Consider the following 9,540-nt stretch of genomic DNA (forward strand, 5'->3'; position numbering starts at 1 on the left):
TTAGAGTCTGAGGAAGCAGCAAGAAACTGCAATATACTACCAAAAGTTTTTTGGTGCAATTCTCTCTATGGAGTCCCTACAAATGCAGCTAAACTACACTATGTAAGATGGACCAATACATGGATGTTGTTAGCAAATAATCCTTCATCATGTATCCTTTCATCTGCTTGCTTTAGCATAGCACCCTTTCTCCTGAGTCTGCTTCAGTGAAATGTTCCTTCACAAGTCTGCCTTAGCCTTTAAAACCTGTGTCCACTTTAACAAAATGTTCCTTCATGTGTTTGCCCTGACACTCCCCCCCCAAAAAAAAAACACAATCCAACTGACTTTCCAAAGAACCCTTAAGTTTGTACTTCACAACCCAGATGTCCCTCAACCAAAAATTGGATACAAAAAATGTGGTTCATTTACACAATGGAATACTATTCAGCAATTAAAAACGAGAAACTCATGAATCTTGCAGGCAAATAGGTGGAACTAGAAAATATCATTCTGAGTGAGGAAACCCAGACCCAAAAGGACATGCATGGTTTGTACTCACAATAAGTGAATATCAGCCAAAAAGTACAAAATAACCATCATTCAATCCACACACAGTAAAAAGAAGAAAAGCTCAAGTGAGGACGTTTTAATACCACTTAAAAGGGAAAAGAAAAGCGGCTGTAGAAATGGCTCAACAGTTAAGAGCACTGACTGCTCTTCCAGAGGTTCTGAGTTCAATTCCCAGCAACCACATGGTGGCTCACAACCATCTATAATGGGATCCAATGCCCTCTTCTGGTGTGTCTGAAGAAAGCTACAGTGTACTCATATTTCTTTAAGAAAAGAAAAGAAAGAAAAGAAAAAAAAAGAAGGGGGAAACAAAAAATCACATGAGGTAGAGGGAGGAGAGGGGCCTGAGGGGAGAAGAGAAAGGAGGAAAAGAGGGCAGGATCAGTTATGGCTGGAGACAGGAGAGAAGCCAGAGGGCCAGTAGAATGAATGGAAATGAATGAATGGAAATATGCAGCTGTTAGGAATTAGGATGTGATGGGAGGACCCTCTAGAAAGTCCCAGAGAACCGAGATATGAGAAGCTTCCACTACTCAATGGGGATGACTCCTAACAGTGGGGAAATGGAACCTGAAAAGACAACCTCCAGTAGGTAGATTTTGGCCCCAGTGGAGGGATTGTTTCATCAACTGACCTTCAAATTGACACAGAATTGTTCCTGTCTTAAAAAAAAAAAAAGAATCAATGCAAGAACAATAATGGAGCAGACATAACTTGAGATCCATTCACAATGGGCAGTCACCAAACCCTGACACTATTACTGATGCTGGAACCTACCATGGCAGTCTTCTGAGAAGCAGTATCAGCAGCTGACTGAGACAGATATAGGTATTTACAACCAACCATTGGAATGAGATTGAGGACCCCTATGGGCCGATAGAAGGACGATAGAACTTTGTCTGCTCCCAGGCACCAGAACCCTGTCACTATATGTACCTGCCCCTCATAGATTTGTGGCCATCAGTCACATAAGGGCAATGCCCCAAGCCCCTCCATGAAGAAAAGTATGTGGCCTGTGGTCATGTAGGCTCAAGACATAGCTCCATGTTAGTGAGGTATATACAGGCCTGGAGGTCTTAGCCAATAAGCTTTTCTTTCCAGACATTCTTCCCTGCAAAAGGTATTTAATCTGAGGCCCACCCTGGGAAGTGTTTTACACATCCATTTTCTGCCATGACAATAAATGCCTTAAAATTTGTACTGTCTCTTTACATCAGGATCCATGTTGGGAGGCCATGGAGAACTGTGGAGAAAGGCTTCACCTATAGAACCTAGTCACCTGTAGTAGGGCCTTTCTGCACTCCTAGCCTCAACCATCACCAAGCCAAGCCCAAGCCTACAGTCAAGCCAAGGACAATCACTGTGGGACCAGCCAGACTGCCCTTTTCCCTGTGGACCCAGGCTAGACCCAGCCTACCAGCCCCATTCTGTTCTCAGCTCTTCTGTGACTTTCACTGTCACCTGGGTATAGAAGAGCCTGAGAACCAGATGCCCCATTCTCCTTACAGACCTAGGGACCCCTAAGCCAGCTGCAGCTGGTCCTGTGCCTCAGATTGTGCTTCCCTACCTCTGAATCAGTCCTGGGGTTTCCCTTAAACCCAACACCCACCTGGTGACAGTGTTGGACAGACACAGTCAAACTTCCCATATCCTACCTCACTGAGTGGTCATGCTGTGTGGTGAATAAGACGCAGGACTCACAACCCTACAATTTAGGGGTTCTATAAAAATAACTATCAGAAATTGTGAAATCATCAATTCATCTAAACAGCTATTACATGAAAGCATGAAGGTACATCTTCATATTGATTCTTTAGGAGACCTGCCCAATAGGGTGGGCTGAGGCTCAGGAATCAATAGACTATGTAATAGTGGCAGGAAAGGTATTATCAACTGTAAGAAGAAATCCTGGGATGAAGCCTCCAAGGTCTTTGACTCCAGAATGCACCCATCAGAGCCATGAAAAATGATGGACCATCTCCAGAAAACCCATTTGCTTGCCATAGTCTTTTCTAAATGGTTTCAGACATTACTTCATTGCAAAGAATATAATTTTTATGAACTTTATTTGTGTTTAGTTGGATATCACACTATGTACACTGTGATCATTCAGACATCTCACTTTTCCCATGCATAGGTCTTTGATCATAAGTGTGGTTCTTAGCATTGGTGGTGCTGCTGGTCAAACTTATTTCTTGCTCAGAATGTCTCCTTAAGCTGAGCATTGAGTTGTCTAGGCTCTTATTTAAAAACTGTAGACTAGCCATTCCATTACCAATAAATAGAACCCTCAATGATAAGTTTCATTCTGGAGGTGGTGACCAAAGACAGTGATTAAATATAAAGTTGGAAACATTAGTTTAGTTTGTAACGAATGTTGAAAACATGGACAGCAAAATAGGAGTTGACATCCACTGAGCACTTACCAAGAACCAGACACCATTTCAGTACCAAACAAATCATATAATCTCAGTTCATCCCACTGAAATCTTATCAGTTTGCAGTGAGCCAACTCCTTTTACAAAACAGAGAAATAAAATTCAGAAAATGTAAGTAACTTGCCCAAAGTCAGACTATCATGAAAGTTCAAATTTGAACCTTTCTATATAAATGCACAGGTTTTGTTCTTTTCATTATATCTCATAGATTTATTTGTATACACTCAAGTTAGTACATGTAAGAACAAAAATATAATTGCTACCGCCTGGTGAAAGAAGGTTTTTGTTCACCTAATTCCTCAGAAGGTATCTTGAGCAAAATGTGTGCTTATAGAGATGGAGGAAGAGAACGACCATGACATGCACTTTAAAGATCACTTCTCAGGCGTGGGAATGTAAGTTTAGAGGCAGAATATTTGTAAAGCATACATAAGGACTCAAATTAGATCCTTGGCACAATATATATTTCTCAAAAATAAAGTACAGTGTTTAACAAGCAAAGGGCACACTTCACTATCTGGTTGGCAGGGTCACAGCGGAGGCTTTGGTGAGCTCTCCTACAGCTCGTGGTATTTTTTTTATCAGTAGATATCAGGCATCTGTGATAAGAAGGAGGTACATAAAAGGACAGAGCTCAAGGCTGTCTTATTGTTCTAGTTCAAACTTCAAGTACTATATTAAATAGATACAAAGAAAGTGGATAGTCTTGTCTTTTTCCTGATTTTTGTGGTATTGCTTTAAGTTTCTCTCCATTTAATTTGATGTTGGATATTGGCTTGCTATGTATTGCCTTTACTATGTTTAGGTATGTGCTTTGTATCCCTGATCTCTCTAAGACATTAATTATGAAGGGGCATTAGATTTTCAAAACCTTTTTGAGCATTTAATGAGATGTCCATGTTTTTTACTGCAGTTTGGCTTTATGGTTGATTACATTTTTTGTTGACTCAGCCTTAGTATGTTGAATTGTTGAACTATTCCTGCATCACTGAGATGAAGCCTACTCGGTCACAGTGAATGGTGTTTTTAGTGTGTTCTTAGATTAAGTTTGCAAGTATTTTTGCATCTATGTTCATAGGAAAAATTGGTCTGAAAAAATTCTTTTTTCCTTAAGTTCTTATGCTGTTGAGATATCAGGCTGACTGTGGCCTCATAGAAAGACATTGACAATATTCCTTTTATTGCTAGTTAAGTTTGTGAAATTATTTGAGAAGTATTGGTATGAACTCTTCTTTGAAAGTTGAATAGAATTCTGCCCTAAAACTGTCTGGTCCTAGACTTTTTTTTAGAATTTTAATGACTAGTTCTATTTCCTTGGGGGGTGGGGGGTTATAGGTCTACTTAAATGGTTTACTTGATCTTGATTTAACTTTAGTAATTAGGATCTATCAAGAAAATTTTCAATCTCATGTAGATTTTCCAATTTTGTAAACTATGCACTTTTGAAGTAAGACTTATTGATTTTGGATTTATTCAGTATCTGTTGTTTTGTCTCTCTTTTCATTGTCTATTTCATTAATTTGGATATTTTCTCTCTTTCTCTGTCCTTTGGTTAGCTTGACTAAGGGTCTGTCTACCTTATTGGTTTCTCAAAGAACCAATTCTTTGTTTCATCAATTCTTTGTATAGTTCTCTTTGTTTCTAATTGACTGCTTTCAGCCCTGAGTTTATTTCATGCCATCTACTCCCCTTGGGTGTTTTGCTTTTTTTTCTTCTAGATCTTTCATGTGTGATGTCAAATTGCTAGTATGAAATCTCTCCAATTTCTTTATGGAGGCACTTAATGCTATGAACTTTCCTCTTTGCACTGCTTTCATTATGCCCCATAAGTTTGGGTCTGTTGTGCCTTCATTTTCACTGAATTCTAGAAAGTCTTTACTTTTTTTCTTTATTTCTTCTTTGACCAAATGGTCATTAATAGAGAATTGTTCATTTTTCATAAGTTTATTGACTTGTGTTATTTTTGTTGTCATTTAAGTCCAGCTTTAATCCAGTGGTCTGATTAAGATACAAGGGTTTATTTCAATTCTCCTATCTGTTAAGGCTTCCTGTGTGACTGAATATATGATCAATTTGGAAAAGGTCTCTGCAGTGCTGAGAAAGTATTTTCTTTTGTTTTAGGGTGGGATGTTTTGTAGATATGTTAAGTCTATTTTAGTCATAACATCTGTTAGTTCATTGTTTCTCTGTTCAGTTTCTCTTTCCATGACCTGTCCATTGGTTAGAACTCTCACACTATTAGCATGTGGGGTTTGATGTGTGATTTAAACTTTAGTAAGTTTCTTTTATGAATATGTGTGCCCTTGCCTTTGGGGCAAAGATTTCAGAATTGAGAAGTCATCTTGGTCGATCTTTTTCTTTGATGAGTATGATGTATCTTCCATCTCTTTTGATGAATTTTGTTTGGAAGTTTGTTTTATTAGATATTAGGATGGCTTATCCAGTTTGTTCTTAATACCGTTTACTTGGAAAATCTTTCCTAGGCCTTTATTCTGATTTAATGTCTATCTTTGATGTTGAGGTTTGTTTCTTATATGCAGCAGAATGATGGATCTTTTTTTTTTTCATCCACTTTGATATCTGGATATCTGTGCCTTTTTTCTTTCTTCCTTAATTTCTTTCCTTCTTTCTTTATTCATTTTACATCCCAATCTAAGCACCCCTCTCCTCCTAGTACTTACTCACAAAGATCCTCCCTCCATTCCCCCACTCTACTTCTGATATGGGAAAGGGAACCTCCCACTCCAGGTATCACTATCCCACCCCCAGCCACATCAACTCACTATAGGACTGGGCACATCCTTTACCACTGAGGCCAGTAAACGCCTCAGCCTGGCAGGCTAAGGAGACTGTGAATATGCCCAGGAAAAGAAGAACCTTGAGTGATAGGCCTTATCAGCCTGAGCAGAAGCATCTGTCTTGGCTGCAGCTGTGATCTTTGATGTACTGGAGTTATCAAGCTGCAGCCTTGACATGCCAGAGTTAACAAGCTGCAAAGATAATGGAAACATCATATTTACTGCTGTGTTGTTGCTACCCCTACATTACTGTTCTGGGCATGGGTTTTGTGGTTTTTCCCTTTATATACACTGAATATTAAACTTTAAGCCTTGATCAGAACACTATCTTGGCTCCATGTTTCTCTCGATCCCTGCCCTTTTCATTTCCAGCCCTTCTTTCAGGTCATCCCTGCTCCACCTGGATGGCAACAGAGGCCAAACAAGCAGACTAGTTAGAGCCACAGAATCCATAGGCAGGCAATAGATTCAGTGACAGCTGCTATTCCAATTGTTCAGGGACCCACATGAAAGCCAAGCTGTATTTCTGCTATATTTGCACAGGGGTGTGGGAAGGAGGTGGCCTAGGTCTAACCCATACTTGCTCTCTGATTTTTGATTCAGTCTCGAGGAGCTCCCAAGGGTTCAGGTTAGTCGACTTTGTCCGTCTTCCTATGGAGTCCCTTTCCTCTTTGAGTCCCTAAATCCTTTCCCCAACTCTTCCACAAGACTTCCCAAGCTTTTTCATATTTGGCTGTGGGTCTCTGCATCTGTTTCAGTCAGCTGCTGAGTGGGACCTCTCAGAAGACAGATATGCTAGGCTCCTGTCTACAAGCATAACAGATTATCATTAGTAGTGTCAAGGATTGGTTCTTACCGGTGGGATGGGTCTCAATTTGGCCAATCATCGGTTGGCCATTCCTATTGTCTCTACTCTATCTTTGTTCATACATATCTTGTAGGCAGAACAAATTTGGGTCTAAGGTTTGGTGGGTGGTTTGCTATTCTTATTCTTACAATGGAAGTCCTGCCTGGCTACAGGAAGTGAACACTTCAGGATCCCCACTCCCCACTGCTAGAATTCTCAGTTAGAATTGTCCCCATAGACATCCTGGGGCTTTCCCCAAGCCCGAATCTCTGGCACATCATAAAGATGACACCCCCATCCCACCATAGACAGATTTCCATCCCCCCCCAGTTCTTCCTATACCTTAAGCACCACTCCCTGCTTCCCTTCCCTCCCTTCTCCAACCCAGTTCTCTCCCTGGATCCACCTGCAATATCTACTTTATTTCCCTTCTGAGGAAGATATAACCACCATCCTTCGGATACCCCTAGTGTTGTTGGGATTCTTTTGCTCTGTGGATTGTAGCACACTTATCCTGTACTTTATGCCTAATATCTATGTATGAATGAGTACCTTTGAGTGCTGATAGCTAATATCCACCTACGAGTGAATAACATGAATGACCTGAGGGTCTGGGTTACCTCACTCAGGATGATATTTTCTAGTTCCATCCATTCACCTACAAAATTCATGATTGCCTTGCTTTTAATAGATAAGTAGTATTCCACTGTGTAAATGTACATTCTTTGTCCATTGTTCAATAAAGGGACATCTATATTGTCTCCAGTTTTTGGCTATTACAAATAAAGTTGCTATAAATATAATTGAACAGATTTCCTTATAGGATGATGAAGTATCTTTTGGGTATATGCCCAGGAGTGGTATAACTGAGTCTTAAGGTAGAACTATTCACAGTTTTCTGTAAAGCTGCCAAGTTGATTTCGAGAGTGATAGTATAAGTTTACATTCCACCAGGAATGTAGGCATCTTTCCCTTGCTCCACATATATGCCAGTATGTGCTGTCCCTTGAGTATTTTTTTAATCTTAGTCATTCTGATGGATGTAAGGCAGAACCTCAGAGTCTCTTTGATTTGCATTTCCCTGATGACTAAGAACAGTGAAAATGGCCTTCCTAGCCAAAGGAAACTACAGATTCAATGCAATCTCCATCAAAATTCCAACACAATTCTTCTGAGAGTGTATCTCAAAAGAAAAAATTTCAACTTCGTATGGAAAAAGAAAAAACCCCAGGATAGCTAAAACAATACTGTAAAATAAAAGGCCTTCTGGAGGCATCACCATCATTGACTTTAAGCTATACTACAGAGCAATAGTAATAAAAACTGCATAGTATTGGTATAGAAACAGACAGCCTGGTCAATGAAATTGAATCAAAGACCTAGACATGAACCTACAGATCTACTGACACTTGATTTTTGAAGAATCCAAAACCATACTTTGAAAAATGGAAAGCATCTTCAGCCAATGTTGGTGATATAAATGGATGTCCTCAGGTAGAAGAATACAAATAGATCCATGTTTTTCACCTTGCACAAAACTCAAGTGCAAGTGGATTAAAGCCCACAACATAAAATGAGGTACACTAAATCTAATAGAAAAAGTGGGGACTACCTTTGAATGCACTGGCACAGGAGACAACTTACTGAATGGCACACCAATGCTCAAGCACTAAGATCAACAATTAATAAATAAGACTTCATGAAACTGAAAAGCTTCTGCAAGTCAAAGGACAGCATCAATAGGATAGAAAAAAATAGCCTACAGATTGGAAAAAGATCTTCACCAACCCTATATCTGGCAGAGGGCTAATATCTCAAATATAAAGAACTTAGAAACAACACAATTAAAAATGGGGCAAATGAATGTGGAATCTGGAGAAGGTGAACTGGCTTCCAGACTGGACCACTATAAGACAAAGGCTACAAGGCACATATTCCTCATCTGGCATACCCAGTACCCAGTACGATGGCTCGCTGGAGAAGGACCGCACCCTGACCCCATTAAGTGGGGAACAGGCTGAACTCAGGGGGCTCCTACTTTCAAGCCTGGGACTAAAGCTTAATAAAATTGTCCATTCCTCTGTGACCCATGCAGTAGAGACCACAGACATCATCAGTAAGCACCTGCCAGGTGTCTGCAGAGTCAACACAGACTTGCTATGGGAAGGTGCCCCAACTGAACCGGATCCACCTGCGTCTCACTGGAAGCCAGAGGCTGCACAGTATCATGAAGATGGAGCCCGGATTGAGGCTACCTTAGGAACTGCAACCACCGAATTGATGCCAAGCAGGAGGAAGACAGTTATGAGATCTTCGTATGTCACGTCACGTAGGGCACTGCAGTTTCCCCCAGAAGGTTGGCTCCTCCTGTCCCTCAACAACACAACGGCAGTATCACCCAACTGGTGATTCGACCCAATGGTCATGTTGCACTCAGGACCCTTGGGGACACGGGGTTCATGTCCCCAGACAAGATTACTCCGTCCTGAAGCTGTCTGTAAGACTGCACCCTGTCCTATGCTGGTGGCCTGCCTACTAGCCTTCCCTTGTCTTCCACTGCTGTGCTGTGGCTTCAAGTGTCACATTTGGGTGCTCACTTCTGGCTCAGGCTGAAGAAGGCAACGTATGAGTTAGATGGCCTTTTTGAAAGCTCTCTACTTTATACTATTACCACCAGCACAGCCCTAGGCGGTGCGACAGAAGCCTTCCTAGGCAGAAGGCGCGCCTGTCATGGGTACTGTATCACGGGATTGTAGTAGATCAACCGAACACTCTATAACCTCTGGAAGACCTGTCAGGTAGTGTGGTGGTTGTATACAGGTGGTTATTTCATATACTGCAATCTAGGGACTTTGGTTGCTTATTTATCAAAGATTTTCCTCATGTGGGTTCTTGCTTTGAAAAC

General features: G+C 40.8%; 1 pseudogene; it reads left to right on the forward strand.

Moving 5' to 3' along the window:
* Positions 1-8,485: 8,485 nt before the first annotated feature.
* On the forward strand, positions 8,486-9,124 carry LOC116895206 (annotated as a pseudogene).
* The last annotated feature ends 416 nt before the right edge of the window (positions 9,125-9,540 follow it).

Source organism: Rattus rattus, chromosome 3 (genome assembly GCF_011064425.1).
Source record: "Rattus rattus isolate New Zealand chromosome 3, Rrattus_CSIRO_v1, whole genome shotgun sequence".
In the NCBI taxonomy this organism is placed as follows: Eukaryota; Metazoa; Chordata; class Mammalia; order Rodentia; family Muridae; genus Rattus; species Rattus rattus.